The sequence below is a fragment of the Mytilus trossulus genome, chromosome 13 (genome assembly GCF_036588685.1).
Source record: "Mytilus trossulus isolate FHL-02 chromosome 13, PNRI_Mtr1.1.1.hap1, whole genome shotgun sequence".
Classification (NCBI taxonomy): Eukaryota; Metazoa; Mollusca; class Bivalvia; order Mytilida; family Mytilidae; genus Mytilus; species Mytilus trossulus.
The window spans coordinates 20,462,859-20,478,886 of record NC_086385.1 but is presented as its reverse complement, the minus strand read 5'-3'; the positions used below and the strand labels follow the sequence as shown (position 1 = coordinate 20,478,886).

At 32.2% G+C, this 16,028-nt stretch overlaps 1 long non-coding RNA gene across 1 annotated transcript; it reads left to right on the top strand.

Annotated features, from left to right (window-relative positions):
- Positions 1-1,142: 1,142 nt before the first annotated feature.
- On the top strand, positions 1,143-15,661 carry LOC134694634 (uncharacterized). The gene is made up of 8 exons (XR_010102571.1): positions 1,143-1,403; positions 1,832-2,138; positions 8,142-8,350; positions 8,963-9,455; positions 10,072-10,166; positions 10,802-10,972; positions 12,707-12,808; positions 13,227-15,661. It is a non-coding gene; the product is annotated as an uncharacterized LOC134694634 (long non-coding RNA).
- The last annotated feature ends 367 nt before the right edge of the window (positions 15,662-16,028 follow it).

The window sequence follows — 16,028 nt, the reverse complement described above, 5'->3', positions numbered from 1 at the left end:
ATCTTATTTGTGGTCCACCATGTACAGATTTGGAGGAAGATGATTTTATAGAAAACACTGTATGTAGATTTTCAAATGAATATTTAAATGCAAGTTTTTACACAAAATAACAATAAACATGTACATACATTTGCACATACATGCAAGATTAAGATCATACATGTAGCATGTCCATGTAAAAATATGATTTGCCAATGAGAAAAAAAATAATCATATGATAAAAAAACAAACTAATGAAAATACTAACTACTTTTAGGTCATCCTATGACCAAAACATTGAGCAAAACCCATACATGTAGCTTTTGATTGGAAATTAACAGTGTATCTTTGTCTATATATAGGTATAAACCACAATATTTCTGGTATTGATTACTTGTAATATCCAATAAGTAGTACATGTATTATATATATATATATATATCAACAGGGTGCAATGTCATAAATGTTATACAATACTTGGTAAAATTCATATGTCAAAGGGTCATAAATTTCATCTTCTGTTAATATACATGTAAGAACTCTGTAAAACCTGTGTTCTAATCTTTTTACCTACATGAAATACTATTAGTCATGTTAGTGATCCCAAGTTGCTTACATCTAAATATCATAGCATGAAACAGGGTAAAATATTAAACATGAAAAATGTAAAACATTTTGTTCTGGAATCATTAAGTAAAAGGAAATATATATATATTTGATTTGAAATAAAAATTTTGAAGGTTATTTTACGTTATCTCCTTTACTTTTGAAATCTTTATACATGCATATATATAAATCACATGTTTGTATTTAAATAACATTTGTGTCAGTTTGTTAGTCTCTACAGTGTTTTGAATATCATACGAAATCATCTACATGTCAGCTTGTATACTTTCATTCAGGAACAGCTGAAATGGGATTCAGATGAAATGGATAAATTAAATGTGAAATTAAAAGACATGGAGCATGTTGAAAGTCTACCAACCCTCACTGCCCTCAGCCAAACTAACTACATCTACATATATAACTGAAGATTCAAGTCAAAACAGTCAGATTTCAGATTCATCCCTAGTACAAACTGATAAGCTGTCTAACTTGAACATATTTTTACAACAGTCAGTTGTTAGTCCTGTCAAACACATTCAAGGTTCATTCTTACACAAAGGAGATATTTACAAAAAGCCAATGATTGCCTTGCAGTGGTAATTGAAGCAATTTGTCCTAAAGAAAAAGAGGCCTTTATGGAAAAAATTGTAGAGAGTCTTTGTAAAAGTACAGCAGTTGAAAGTAATCAATCATCTAGATCATGTGGAGTGAATGCTTCAATACTAAAGGAAATCTATGACCGGGCAGAAACCTGGACTTTCAGAAGGCAGATTTTATCAATTTTGGCTTTTGAAAACACTTACAGCCAAATTAGACAGGTAAAGTATACATAAAAATGATTACATGTACATTCATATTAACATTCTACTGAGCATGAAGCTTAATTTATATATAAGAATGTAGCCTTTGTAACATTCATCTTAACAATCTCCCATATATGTACATTTCTTTCTTCATATTACATGCATGCTTACAGTATGGTACATGGTACTCAAATTTTATAGATTCATAAGAACATTTGCCATGATGTGGTATGATTGCTTATTTAACAACTCTCAACCAGAGGTTAAATGACATAGAAGTTAGCAACTACAGGGATAGTACATTATTCAACAATGAGCAAAACCCATATAGTAAATCAAGCTATACAACACTGAAGCTATTAGTTTTGTTGTTTGAATTCATTTATAAATGTACTTTTATACATTAAAACTAAAGTTAATTCAAAGTTTTTTAATTGTTTCAGATGATACCTGGTTTAACCTCATACAGGTATTATGCAGCAAAAAAACACATTTCTGAAGTTGGATGTGGCCTGCCTATTCAAGAAATGAAACAGACGAGAGAAATAATTGACCCATGTCAATAAGAACCATTTCTTGACTTCATAACGTCATCACACATTATCAAAGACCTGCCATTCTGTGAAAGGAAACTGAAAATTTCTACTGGGGAGATTATTTGTACACCAAATGTGATCAGGGCTATTGCTCAAACAAGTATCATCAGACAGTACAAGCAGTTGTGTGAAGATGAAGAAATCAGACCATTGGGTTGGTATATAAATAAGTACTGTTAAGATAACCGTGCATTTATTATTTCAATTGATGAACAATTACCTTAATGCATGTAATTATGATTAATTAGATTAAAAATATTTATTTCAAAAAAGAAATATTAACTTTGATTGTTTGATTGCTTTCATATAATTTTTAATGTAAAGCACTATCAAAATCACAATGTTTTAATTCATAAATGTAATTTTTATTAGCTCACCCGGCCTAAAAGGCCAAGTGAGCTTTTCTCATCACTTGGCGTCCGTCGTCCATTGTCCGTCTTCTGTTGTCTGTCGTCCGCCGTCGTTAACTTTTACAAAAATCTTCTCCTCTAAAACTAGTGGGCCAATTTAAACCAAACTTGGCCACAATCATCATTGATGTGTCTAGTTAAAAAATTTTGTTTTTTAACCCGGCCAACCAACCAAAATGGCCGCCATGGCTAAAAATAGAACATAGGGGTAAAATGCAGTTTTTGGCTTACAACTAAAAAAAACAAAGCTTTTAGAGCAAATCTGACATGAGGTAAAATTGTTTATAAGGTCAAGATCTACCTGCCCTGAAATTTTCAGATGAATCAGACAACCAACTGTTGGGTTGCTGCCCCTAAATTGGTAATTTTGAGGAAATTTTGCTGTTTTTGGTTATTATCTTGAATATTATTATAAATGAAGATAAACTGTAAACAGCAATAATGTTCAGCAAAGTAAGATTTACAAATAAGTCAACATGACCAAAATGTTCAGTTGACCCCTTTAGGAGTTATTGCCCTTTATAGTCAATTTTTAATCATTTTTCATAAATCTCCATGATCTTTTACAAAAATCTTCTCCTCTGAAAATACCAAGCCAAATTTATCCAAACTTGGCCACAATCATTGATGTATTTAGTTTTGAAATTGTTTTTTTGACCCGGCCAACCAACCAAGATGGCTGCCACGTCTAAAAATAGAACATGGAGGTTAAATGCAGTTTTTGGTTATAACTCGAAAACCAAAGCATTTAGAGCAAATCTGATGAATGGGACAACCTGTTGTTTGGTTGCTGCCCCTGAATTGGTAATTTTAAGGAAATTTGCTGTTTTTGGATATTATCTTGAATATTATTATGGATAGAGATAAACTGTAAACAGCAGAAATGTTCAACAAAGTAAGATTTACAAATAAGTCAACAGGACCAAAATGGTCAGTTGACCTGTTTAGGAGTTATTGCCCTTTATAGTCAATTTTTAACCATTTTCCGTAAATCTTAGTTAACTTTTACAAAAATCTTCTCCTCTGAAACTACTGGGCCTAATTTTACCAAATATAGCCAGAATCATTATTAGGCTATCTAGTTTAAAAATTGTGGTTTGTGATGGCAGCTACGGCTTAAAATAGAACATAGGGATCAAATGCAGTTTTTGGCTTACAACTCAAAAACCAAAACATTTAGAGCAAATCTGACATGGGGTTAAATTGTTTATCAGGTCAAGATCTATCTGCCCTGAAATTTTCAGATGAATCAGACAACACATTTTTGGGTTGCTGCCCCTAAATTGGTCATTTTAAGAAAATTTACTGTTTTTATACGACCGCAAAACTTGAAAAAATTTTCGTCGTATATTGCTATCACGTTGGTGTGGTCGTCATCCTAATACTTTTAGTTTTCGCACTCTATCTTTAGTAAAAGTAAATAGAAATCTATGAAATTTTAACACAAGGTTTATGACCACAAAAGGAAGGTTGGGATTGATTTTGGGAGTTTTGGTCCTAACGTTTTAGGAATTAGGGGCCAAAAAGGGCTCAAATAAGCATTTTCTTGGTTTTTCCCACTATAACTTTAGTTTAAGTTAATAGAAATCTATGAAATTTTGACACAAGGTTTATGACCACAAAAGAAAGGTTGGGATTGATTTTGGGAGTTTTGGTTCCAACAGTTAAGGAATTAGGGGCCAAAAAAGGGCCCAAATAAGCATTATTCTTGGTTTTCGCACCATAACTTTAGTATATTAAATAGAAATCTATGAAATTTAAACACAAGGTTTATGACCATAAAAGGATGGTTGGTATTGATTTTGGGAGTTTTGGTCCCAACAGTTTAGGAATAAGGGGCCCAAAGGGTCCAAAATTAAACTTTGTTTGATTTCATCAAAAATTGAATAATTGGGGTTCTTTGATATGCCGAATCTAACTGTGTATGTAGATTCTTAATTTTTGGTCACGTTTTCAAATTGGTCTACATTAAGGTCCAAAGGGTCCAAAATTAAACTTAGTTTGATTTTGACAAAAATTGAATCTGTCGGGTACTTCGATATGCTGAATCTAAAAATGTACTTGGATTTTTGATTTTTGGCCCAGTTTTCAAGTTGGTCTAAATTGGTGTCCAAAATTAAACTTTGTTTGATTTCATCAAAAATTGAATAAATGGGATTCTTTGATATGCCAAATCTTACTGTGTATGTAGATTCTTCATTTTTGGTTCTGTTTTTAAATTGGTCTACATTAAAGTCAAAAGGGTCCAAAATTAAACTTAGTTTGATTTTAACAAAAATTGAATTCTTGGGGTACTTTGATATGCTGAATCCAAACATGTACTGAGATTTTTGATTATGGGCCCAGTTTTCAAGTTGGTCCAAATCAGGATCTAAAATTATTATATTAAGTATTGTGCAATAGCAAGAAATTTTCAATTGCACAGTACTCAGCAATAACAAGAAATCTTCAATTGCACAGTATTGTGCAATAGCAAGAAATCTTCAATTGCACAGTATTGTGCAATAGCAAGAAATTTTCAATTGCACAGTATTGCGCAATAGCAAGAAATATCTTTGTCCAGAATAGTAGTTGAATCAACTTAAATCAATGTTTTATACAATATACAATGTATATTCACTTTTACTACCAACTGATAAATTAAAACAATCTTTACCATTCAGTGATAACAAGCACTTTTTTTACATTTTGATATTTTATGATGTATTTTAATGAGTGATTATTGTTGCAAACTCCATTAGAAATTTGAATTGAGATCGGTTTTGGAATAAAGGATAGGGGGATGTGAAAAAAAAATTGGTGAGGGGGGTTCAATTTTTCTCATTTGAAATTTCATAAATAAAAAGAAAATTTTTCAAACATTTTTTTGAGAGGATTAATATTCAACAGCATAGTGAATTGCTCAAAGGCAAAACAAAAATTTTAAGTTCATTAGACCACATTCATTCTGTGTCAGAAACCTATGCTGTGTCAACTATTTAATCACAGTCCAAATTTAGAGCTGAATCCAGCTTGAATGTTGTGTCCATACTTGCCCAAACCGTTCAGGGTTCAACCTCTGCGGTCGTATAAAGCTGCGCCCTGCAGAGCATCTGGTTGGTTATTATCTTGAATATTATTATACATGGAGATAAACTGTAAACAGCAATAATGTTCAGCAAAGTAAGATTTACAAATAAGTCAACATGACCAAAATGGTCAGTTGACCCCTTTAGGAGTTATTGCCCTTTATAGTCAATTTTTAACCATTTTTCATAAATCTTAGTTAACTTTTACAAAAATCTTCTCCTCTGAAATTACTGGGCCAAATTTTACCAAATATAGCCAGAATCATTATTAGGCTATTTAGTTTAAAAATTGTGTTTTCTGACCAGGCAAACCAATCAAGATGGCCGCCATGGCTAAAAATAGAACATAGGGGTAAAATGCAGTTTTTGGCTTATAACTCAAAAACCAAAGCAATTAGAGCAATTCTGACAGGGGCAAAATTGTTAATCATGTCTTTCTGCCCTGAAAATTTCAGATGAATCAAACAACCTGTTGTTGGGTTGCTACCCCAAAATTGTTAATTTTAAGGAAATTTTGCTGTTTTTGGTTATTATTTTGAATAATATTATAGATAGAGATAAACTGTAAACAGCAATAATGTTCAGCAAAGTAAGATTTACAAATAAGTCAACAAAACCAAAAGGGTCAGTTGACCCGTTTAGGAGTTATTGTCCTTTATAGTCAATTTTTAACCATTTTTAGCTCACTTGGCCCACAGGGCCAAGTGAGCTTTTCTCATCACTTGGCGTCAGGCGTTGTCTGTCCTCCGTCGTCTGTCATCGTTAACTTTTACAAAAATCTTCTCCTCTGAAACTACTGGGCCAAACTTGGCCACAATCACCAATGGGGTATCTATTTTAAAAATTGTGTCCGTGACCAAGCCGACCAACCAAGATGGCCACCATGGCTAAAAATAGAACATAGGGGTAAAATGTAGATTTTGGCTTATATCTCTAAAACCAAAGCATTTAGAGCAGATCTGACATGGAGGTATACTTGTTTATCAGGTTAAGATCTATCTGCCCTGAAATTTTCAGATGAATGTTGGGTTACAAAAATCTTCTTCTCTACTGGGCCAAATTAAACCAAACTTGGCCACAATCATCTTTGGGGTATCTAGTTTAAAAAATGTGTGGCGTGACATGGTCAACCAACCAAGATGGCTGCCACGGCTAAAAATAGAACATAGGGGTAAAATGCTGTTTTTGGCTTATAACTCAAAAACCAAAGCATTTTGAGGAAATCTGACAATGTTCAGTGTTCTCCCCAGGCCGTTTTAGCACCACGATGTTCAGCCCTATTTCAATTCACCGCGGTGGTATTTGGGCAGACCGCGGCCCTATCCAATCAAAAATCAGCGCTATTGTTTTTGAATTTCTTCCTTTGAAATACTATACTCATTTTTATTGCAAAATGAAATGTAATTAAAAGTAAATGTGAAAAATACCAATCTTGTCATTGAAAACTTTCTCACAGAAGCTGACAATGACTTCATTGTTGGTCCTACATGTTCTGCAACATCACCTGTTAGTGATAAGAAATCTTCACATAGGCAGTCTGGTATAGACCCACCATGGAAAAGACTTCTCCTTGGGTTTTACAGACAGATAATAATATGAGGATTATATGAATTTACAATGGAGAAAAAGACTTTTCTTCTATCATGTCTATATCCAGACAATAACATTAGCAAACTAAGGGTAACTTTGAGCATGATGAGGACATCATTTATACAAGAGAAAACATCAATAGCATAATATAGGAAAAACACATAAAAAATCAATTACAAACCAACCGCGTGACACAACAAAGTTACTGAGAATTGTGGAAAATCACGCGCTTACCACAGCGCTATCAAAAAATCCTGGGGAGAACACTGGACATGGGATAAAAATGTTTATCAGGTCAAGATCTATCTGCCCTGAAATTTTCAGTTGAATCAGTCAACCTCTTGTTGGGTTGCTGCCCCTGAATTGGAAATTTTGAGGAAATAGACAGCAACAATGTACAGCATTTTAAGACTCAAAAATAAGTCAAAATGACCAAAATGGTCAATTGATCCCCTAAGAAGTTATTGTCCTATATACATGATATAATCAATTTTTAACAATTTTCATAAAATTTGTAAATTTTTACTAACATTTTCCACTGAAACTACACGGACAAGTTCATTATAGATAGAGATAATTGTAAGCAGCAAGAATGTTCAGTAAAGTAAGATGTACAAACACATCACAATCACCTAAACACAATTTTGTCATGAACTGTCTGCTTCCTTTGTTTAATTCACATATACCAAGGTGAGTGCGCTCTTTCGAGCCTCTAGTTTTTATTTTACCAGATTTATCCTGTTTGCTTTGAAATAAAGAGAAATAATTTATTTTACAAAGTTGGTTCGAACACATTCAGAGTTGGTATATGCTGCTTCTCTGCTAAACATGTGGCATTAAGGAGTAAGAACAAAGACTGGTCAGCTCAGAGTCAGAAGAAAATGTATGAGTCAGGTGACCAGTTTTCTTGCAGACTGTTACCCTGTGAATTAGCATGTTAAAAATCTGGCTCAACGTGTGGGTGGGTCTTATACAAAGCAGAGTTCTTATTCTTAATTCATTAACATGATAAACATATAATATTATTTAATGACTAATCAAACAACATGTTCAAATTTCTAAATAATAATGTAGAATTGTTTATTTCAGACACAAGCACAATGTATAAGATTCTGGAAGAGTGTGCTGCTTCTGTAAGACATAGTGTGGAAGGGTTGGACTATTATGTGGCTGAAGGGGGAAGAGTGTTTAGAGATATTGAAGAAGTTTTGGAAGGATTTGAATGTGAAGATGAGGATATCAAAAAGATGAAGGCTGATCTTCTTGAAGTTAAAAGATACTTAAAGTCTGATTATAAGGTATTTTATACTTATATGATAAATCTCACCTTTAAAAACATTGCATATGCCCATAATCTCTGAACCCCGGTAAAAATAATGGATATTTTTGACATTGTTGTTTCTGATCCTTTTTTTACGCCCAGAAAAAATGAATAGACATTTATTATGGTTACCATCTGAATTTTACAGTTAGAACTGACAATGTCTTTATTCACCTATTACTTAATGCACAATTTTTGACAGGAACAAAACAAAACTATCAAATAATCTAGCATTTTGTAGGGTCAATGTTTATTTGAGATAGTTGTAGAGATTTATTAGAATCAAAGTTTATTTGAAATGGTTATATTAATATTTCAAGACTACTACTAGTTTAAGAATTTAGATCAACTTAAAATTGTAGTCTTTTTCACCTATTAATTAATTCCTAAAATTTGACTGCAATAAATCAAAAGAATGAAGCTGGCTACAGTGTCCTTCCAAGGAACAGTTTTGTTTTCAATAAACATGTTTTTCGATATTCGTAACATAAAGTGTAAGATCAAAATTTATTATTATTCTTACATTTTTAAGATAATGTGAGTATTTGTTACATTTGAAATATAATCACCTTTATTTTCATTAACACAGATAAAAAAAAGCAGTTGATGACATTAGTGAGTGGAAAGGACACATATTATGCTCAAGAAATCAGGAAGAGGCAAGGAGGCATACTCTGGAAATCTTTGAAGAAAAAAAAAATGTTAACCTAAAATAACCATAGACTTGGCAATGAAGTTCGTGCCTCGCAAATTCAGAGAAGGGCAAACAGATTGGTTTGCAAAACGAGGCATAAATTGGCATATCAGTGTTTCACTGATGAAAGGACCATCTGCCACATATCAGTCTATCACTCATGTACATTTGTTCTCTTCAACTGTTGCTGAAGATTCATCGGTCACATCTTCTATCATTTCTGATGTTGTCCAAGATTTAATTCAAATGAACCAAGGTCTTCCAAATGTACATTTGTTTTCTGACAATGCAGGCTGCTACAAAAGTACCAATACCATAGCTGCCTTACACCAAACATTGAAAGGGACAATCAAAACCTATAACTTTTGTGAAGCACAAGATTGGAAAGGTAATATTCATTCTGTTTTTATGATTATTAGCTGTGAAATTGTTACGACAGATTCAATAACCCTTGATGTAATGGAAAATTAGCCTGAATTAATCACCATGAAAGCAAAAGTATTTCACACAATCTTGATAAATAAGAAAAGACAGCTGCCAATTCAAGATGATGATTAGATGTAAAAAAGAAAATGTGGTATGATTGCAACTGAGGCAAATCTCCACAAGAAACCTTAAAATACACCAATTACTAACTATAAGTCACCGTTTGGCCTTCAACAAAAGAGCAAAGTCTACACAGCATAGTCAGCAAGCCTATAAAAGGCCTTGAAATGACAATCTAAAACAATTCAAACAAGAAAACTATTGGCCAAATTTATGAAGAGAATGTTTTATATGTAAAAATTGGGAGATTTTGTACAATTGTCAATGAGACAACTTTCTGATTAATATCTCTGTATGGCCATTAAGAATAAGCAAAATTCCATATTATAAAGTAAGCTATGACATGCATTGAAATAGAATAATGACAATATTAACAAATATGAATGGGTTCATGTTGCAAGTCAATGTCAGTCCTGAAATTACTGATTACCCAGGATGTTTTTGCTTTTTTTCTGTAGGACCTTGTGATCGTAGAGCATCACATTTAAAGTCGATCATTAAGAGATATGTGAATGAAGGAAATGATGTAGCAACAGCAGAACAGATGAAAAGGGTTTGTATTGCATAGTTTGTGGTCAAATATAATATTACAATATAAGGGTTTACAATTCTAATTAATTTCTTTTTTTAATTTTTAAAATGATTATTGCTAAATGTAATATATCCTAACAAAAAAAGGCATAGATGTCATTCAGTTTTACATTCTCATTACAAAAATGTAGACATTGGCAAATTGATTTGCATTCAATGATTTGAGCATCATAAATCCATGGAGAAATTATTTGGTGCTTATAAATTTTGTGACAGACCATTTAGCACAAGCAGATTTTTTATCTAAAGTATTTTTATTGTTCATTATTCCTGAGTTATGGTTCTTGGTAAAGTAAAAATAAGAAATTTGAGTTATCTTTTTAATTTTTTGAGTAGGTTTCAACAAAATCATTAACAAATTGAAATATATTGCATTAGCAAAGTGCTTTCACTAAATTATATCTCTAATGTTGACATCTTGGTTGGGCAAGTTTAAATTTGACATTTGAAGAAATCCACCTATTGTATTTATTTTGGTATAAGTCATAAATCTTAAAAGAGTTTTAGATATATGTGGATTATTCTATTTTCCCAGAAGGACATTATTTTTTAGTAGTTGAATCAATATGGGTTATGTCTATATTTGTTTGATTTCAGGCTATTGATTTGAAAAAGAACTTAACTATAGAGTTAAAGTGGTAACTCCTGTAATTGACCTAGATCCTGTTCAAAATATCATTAAATCAATACCAGGAATATCACAGTTGCATAATTTAAAATTTGAGGATTCGTGTTTGAGAGTGTGGAAAGCATATGGAATAGGAGCAGGTAAAATATATCAAATGATAATCCAAAATTAATTATATTAGAGGATTGGAGTCGCTCACAGAAGTGTTTTTTTTTTATATATAAAAGAAGTACCTCAAATACTCCTAATTAAATAAATTCTGAAACAGCCTTCTAGACAAACAATAACTCCATCTCTAAAATCCCACATCAGGAATCATTAATAATTACATAAATTTAATAATGTCTGATTAGAAATTATTTAGTTCTTGTCGGTGAAAAAGTATAGAAAAGTATGGAAAAAGAGTCTTTACTATAGGAACATAAAACACGTTTGTGACATTATTGTGTGTCCTCACTTTTTAGCTCACCTGGCCCGAAGGGCCAAGTGAGCTTTTCTCATCACTTGGCGTCCGTCTTCTGTCGTCGTCCGTCGTCGTCGTCCGTCGTCGTCCTGCGTCCGGCGTTAACTTTTACAAAAATCTTCTCCTCTGAAACTACAGGGCCAAATTTAACCAAACTTGGCCACAATCATCATTGAGGTATCTAGTTTGAAAATTGTGTCCGGTGACCCTGCCAACCAACCAAGATGGCCGCCATGGCTAAAAATAGAACATAGGGGTAAAATGCAGTTTTTGGCTTATAACTCAAAAACCAAAGCATTTAGAGCAGATCTGACATGGGGGTATACTTGTTTATCAGGTTAAGATCTATCTGCTCTAAAATTTTCAGATGAATCTGACATTCCGTTGTTAGGTTGCTGCCCCTGAATTGGTAATTTTAAGGAAATTTTGCTGTTTTTGGTTATTATCTTGAATATTATTATAGATAGAGAAAAAATGTAAACAGCAATAATGTTCAGCAAAGTAAGATCTACAAATAAGTCAACTTGACCAAAATGGTCAGTTGACCACTGTAGGAGTTATTGCCCTTTATAGTCAATTTTTAACCATTTTTCGTAAATCTTAGTTATCTTTTAGAAAAATCTTCTCCTCTGAAACTACTGGGCCAAATTAATTGAAACTTGGCCACAATCATCTTTGGGGTATCTAGTATAAAAATTGTGTCCGGTAACTCGGCCAACCAACCAAATTGGCGGCCATGGCTAAAAATAGAACATGGGGAAAAATGCAGTTTTTGGCTTATAACCCAAAAAACAAAGCATTAAGAGCAAATCTGACAGAGGTAAAGTTGTTGATCAGGTCAAGATCTATCTGCCCTAGAATTTTCAGATGAATTGGATCATCAGTTGCTAGGTTGCTGCCCCTTAATTGGTAATTTTGAGGAAATTTTGCTGTTTTTTTGTTATTATCTTGAATATTATTATAGATAGAGATAAACTGTAAACAGCAATAATGTACAGTAAAGTAAGAACTTAAAATAAGTCAACATGACCAAAATAGTCAAATGACCCCCTGAGGAGTTATTGCCCTTCATAGTCATTTTTTAACAATTTTCACAAAATTTGTAGATTTTTACTAACATTTTCCACAGAAACTACTGTTATAGATAGAGATAATTGTAAGCAGCAAAAATGTTTATTAAAGTAAGATCTTCAAAAACATTACCATCACCAAAACACAATTTTGTCATGAATTCATTTGTGTACAATGTTTAATATTAACATAGACCAAGGTGAGCGACACAGGCTCTTTAGAGCCTCTAGTTTTATAATGTCAAATTTATGATAAAATTATCAGAAAAGATTTTAGATTGTGGTTTTAAATATAGAAAGTTATACAACCATGTATGTACTTTGTTTAACTTTTATTTCAGGGAAATTAATTCCATGGACAGATATCTGTCAAGATATGAATGTTTCCCAGTTGAAAACAGTTCAAAATTGGTTGGAGAAATCTTGCAATGTATTTTCTGCAGGTAGGATAATGTGTACATAAAAATTGTAATAAAAAAAAAAACCTGTTATTACAGAAATATAATGTTAGTGCTTTACTATACAGTATGTTTATGTCATTGTTAAAGGATATATGGTGGCCCTATAGATGCTTTCATCATCATACTTTGGTCTCTAGTGAAAATTTTGTCTCAGTGGAATTCAAATCACATGTTTGGATTTTTATATTAAATTAATTATGTTAATTAATTTACTTAATGCATTTTTCCAAAATAAAACCTGCAATGGAGTGCATAAATAAATCATATCATACATTGTATAACAGAGTTTGTCATAGATTGTACTTCTCTTGGCGGCAGTTGCCTACGTTAATATGAAGCTCTTAAAATTTTCTCTGCAATCAACTTCTCTAAAATTTGGAATTTCATAATTGCATTTCAGATGATATGACAGAGGAAGAAGAAGTGGAAGAGTGTGAGCCACCAGCAAAGAAAGCAAAATCTGAAGGAAATATTTACAGTTGTCTATAGAGGGTTGTGACAGGTCGTTCAAAAATAATAGTGGTCTAGAACAATCTCTTAGGAAATTGTAATTATCAGTTGAAAAAGCAGTCATTGATGAACAGATCAAAATCAGAGTGAAGTGTTCAATTGGATAAACTGTTGATATTTCATGTTCTACTACTTCTGAAACAGCAAATGCAGCAAAAATTGGTTGGGCTCTAAAAATGAAGAAAAAGAAAACGATTTTTAATGTTGAACAAAAACAGTTCATGCAAGACCAGTTTGATATAGGCAAACACACTGGCAGGAAGGTTGATCCTTTTGAGGCAGCTAAGTTAATGATGGTGGAAGTAAAAAATGGAGAGAGATTGAGAAGATTTAAGAAATCTGAATATCTAACTGGCTCCCAGATTTCTGGTTATTTCTCTAGGCTGTCTCAAAAGGATAGAAAAATGTGTAAAGAGGACATTATAGTTTCTCAAAATGAAGATGACAAATATAACTTGAAAATGTGTGTAATTTAAAAAATGGAGTCCTTGTAAATGCATGTTATTAGTCCCCTTCTGGTGAAGTGCAAGGCAACTTTAGTTTTGCACTCGGTCCATCTGTCTGTCTGTCTATCTGTCAGTCTGGCACATCAGTTTTCCACACTTTTTTCTTTATGATTGAAGACAAGGGGTACAATCAAAATCACGTGATGGATATACATACACCGGAAGATACAGTCGAACTCGCCGCTTGAAAGGTTAGTAGTTGCATTTTCTTGTTTTTATCAATTAAATTTTGATTAATAAGTTGGCACACCGAATTTCGGATAGTATGTAGTTTTAAAATACACAATTGTTTTTACTAGAAAGCGTGCAGTTATTGCAAACACTTTGACACAGTTCCAAATTTTCGACGAATTTTTGTGTCGAAGTGTTAGCATTAACTGCACGATTTCCAGCAAGGATAAATGTGTATTTCAAAACTAGATAGTATCCGACTTTCGGTGCACTACCTTATTTATTAAATTTTATTGATGTTAACAAGTAAATACGACTACTTACCTTTCAAGCGGTCTGCTCGACTGTTACTTCCGGTGTGTGTATATCCATCACGTGATTTTGATTGTACCCCTTGGAAGATATTGATTTGATATTTGGTATATTGTTTTATCATGACAAGTTACAGATCAAATTTGAATTTTGTTCCGGTTTATCGATTTTCAGCAGAGTTATGGTTTTGAACTTCAGTCAAATAATCAGTTTTCACCTTTTTATGTTATGTGTGAGGATAATGATTTGATATTAGGTATGTTGATTTCTCATTACTGATCAAATTCAAATTTTGTTCTGGTCTGATCAACTGATGGTTTTGTTCAGAGTTGTGATTCTTGAACTTAAAAAAAATAATTTAAATAATCAGTTTTCCACTCATGCTTAAAAATATAAACCTTATATTTGATATGCAGTTTATACCATGACAAATTAGAGATCAAGTTTTATTTTTGTTTCATTACAAAGAATTTTAATTCGGTAGGGGACTATGTACTGCCATGCAATTCACGCAGAATGCTTGTTGGTTTAATCAGATTGCAAATTTTAAATGTGAAATTAATTTTTTAGTCATTTTGTTAAAACCTAATCAAAATTAGGTTTAATTTTTTGCACATGATTGAATGTTAGTTATTATATACAGGGAAGAAATTGTTTATTAGGCAATACATGTAATTTAATTTTGGATGTAAGGCGTCTTCTGATTGGCTGACGTTATTTTGTTATGAACTCATAGACATAATTTAGTAATTTGATCATGACATCATCAACGTTTTTTCATGGTTTTCTACGGTTTAAAATGGAATTCAGAATTAAATTATAAGAAATAACTGTTATTTTTTTTTCTTATGCAAAATAACATAAAAAAATGTGGTCCACTCTGATAAATAACCCGCTATGCGCTTTTTTCAGTGTGCACCAAATTTTTTATGTTATTTCTTCATAGACAGAAAAAATATTAGTTATTTCTTAGATATTTTAATTCCTTCATGGAAGTTTTTAACAATGCTATTTTACAAACTTTAAATTAAATGCCTTAATCTTTTGAAGAAATTTTACTTATTATATGTATGGGCATTTCATGCTTTCCTTGGCCCACTTGAAAAGTTAAAAGTCAGAATCATATGAATAATGTATAAGACAGACGAATTTTTGGTTACACATTTTAGACAAATATCAAATGTTTGGTCACTTTGACCTACATGTTTACATAAATAACCTATGTAATATGTTGTCAAATGTTTTAAAGTAAATACAAGTCAGGAAATTTTAAATATATCTGACTTGTACATTGTTAGCTTTATGTGCAAAAAAATAAAATCATATACTCTTCTAACTTATATGGTTGTTTTCACTAATCAAACTCTTGAGTTTGATAATAATGGTAAGGAGAGTCCATTTTTCAAGATGGGGACTTGTTGAATACCTGAAATATATGATATGGGGTTTAAGGTAATTCAGTTTGACTATCAATAACAAAATGTTCCAGAGTTGTTCCATGGTGTAAGGTAGTGGCTTGATTATAAACGCAAAATATTTAAAAAAAATTCTGATCATGTGAACCCAACATTTTTTTATTTGATATTTTATGGGGGGTTGAGGGCATACCGGTTAGCCCTGATCTCACCAACCCTCTACAGAATCTGCCAATAATGATGAAAATTGATTTAGCAAACCACATGGTGATGAAAACCAGTTAAAGT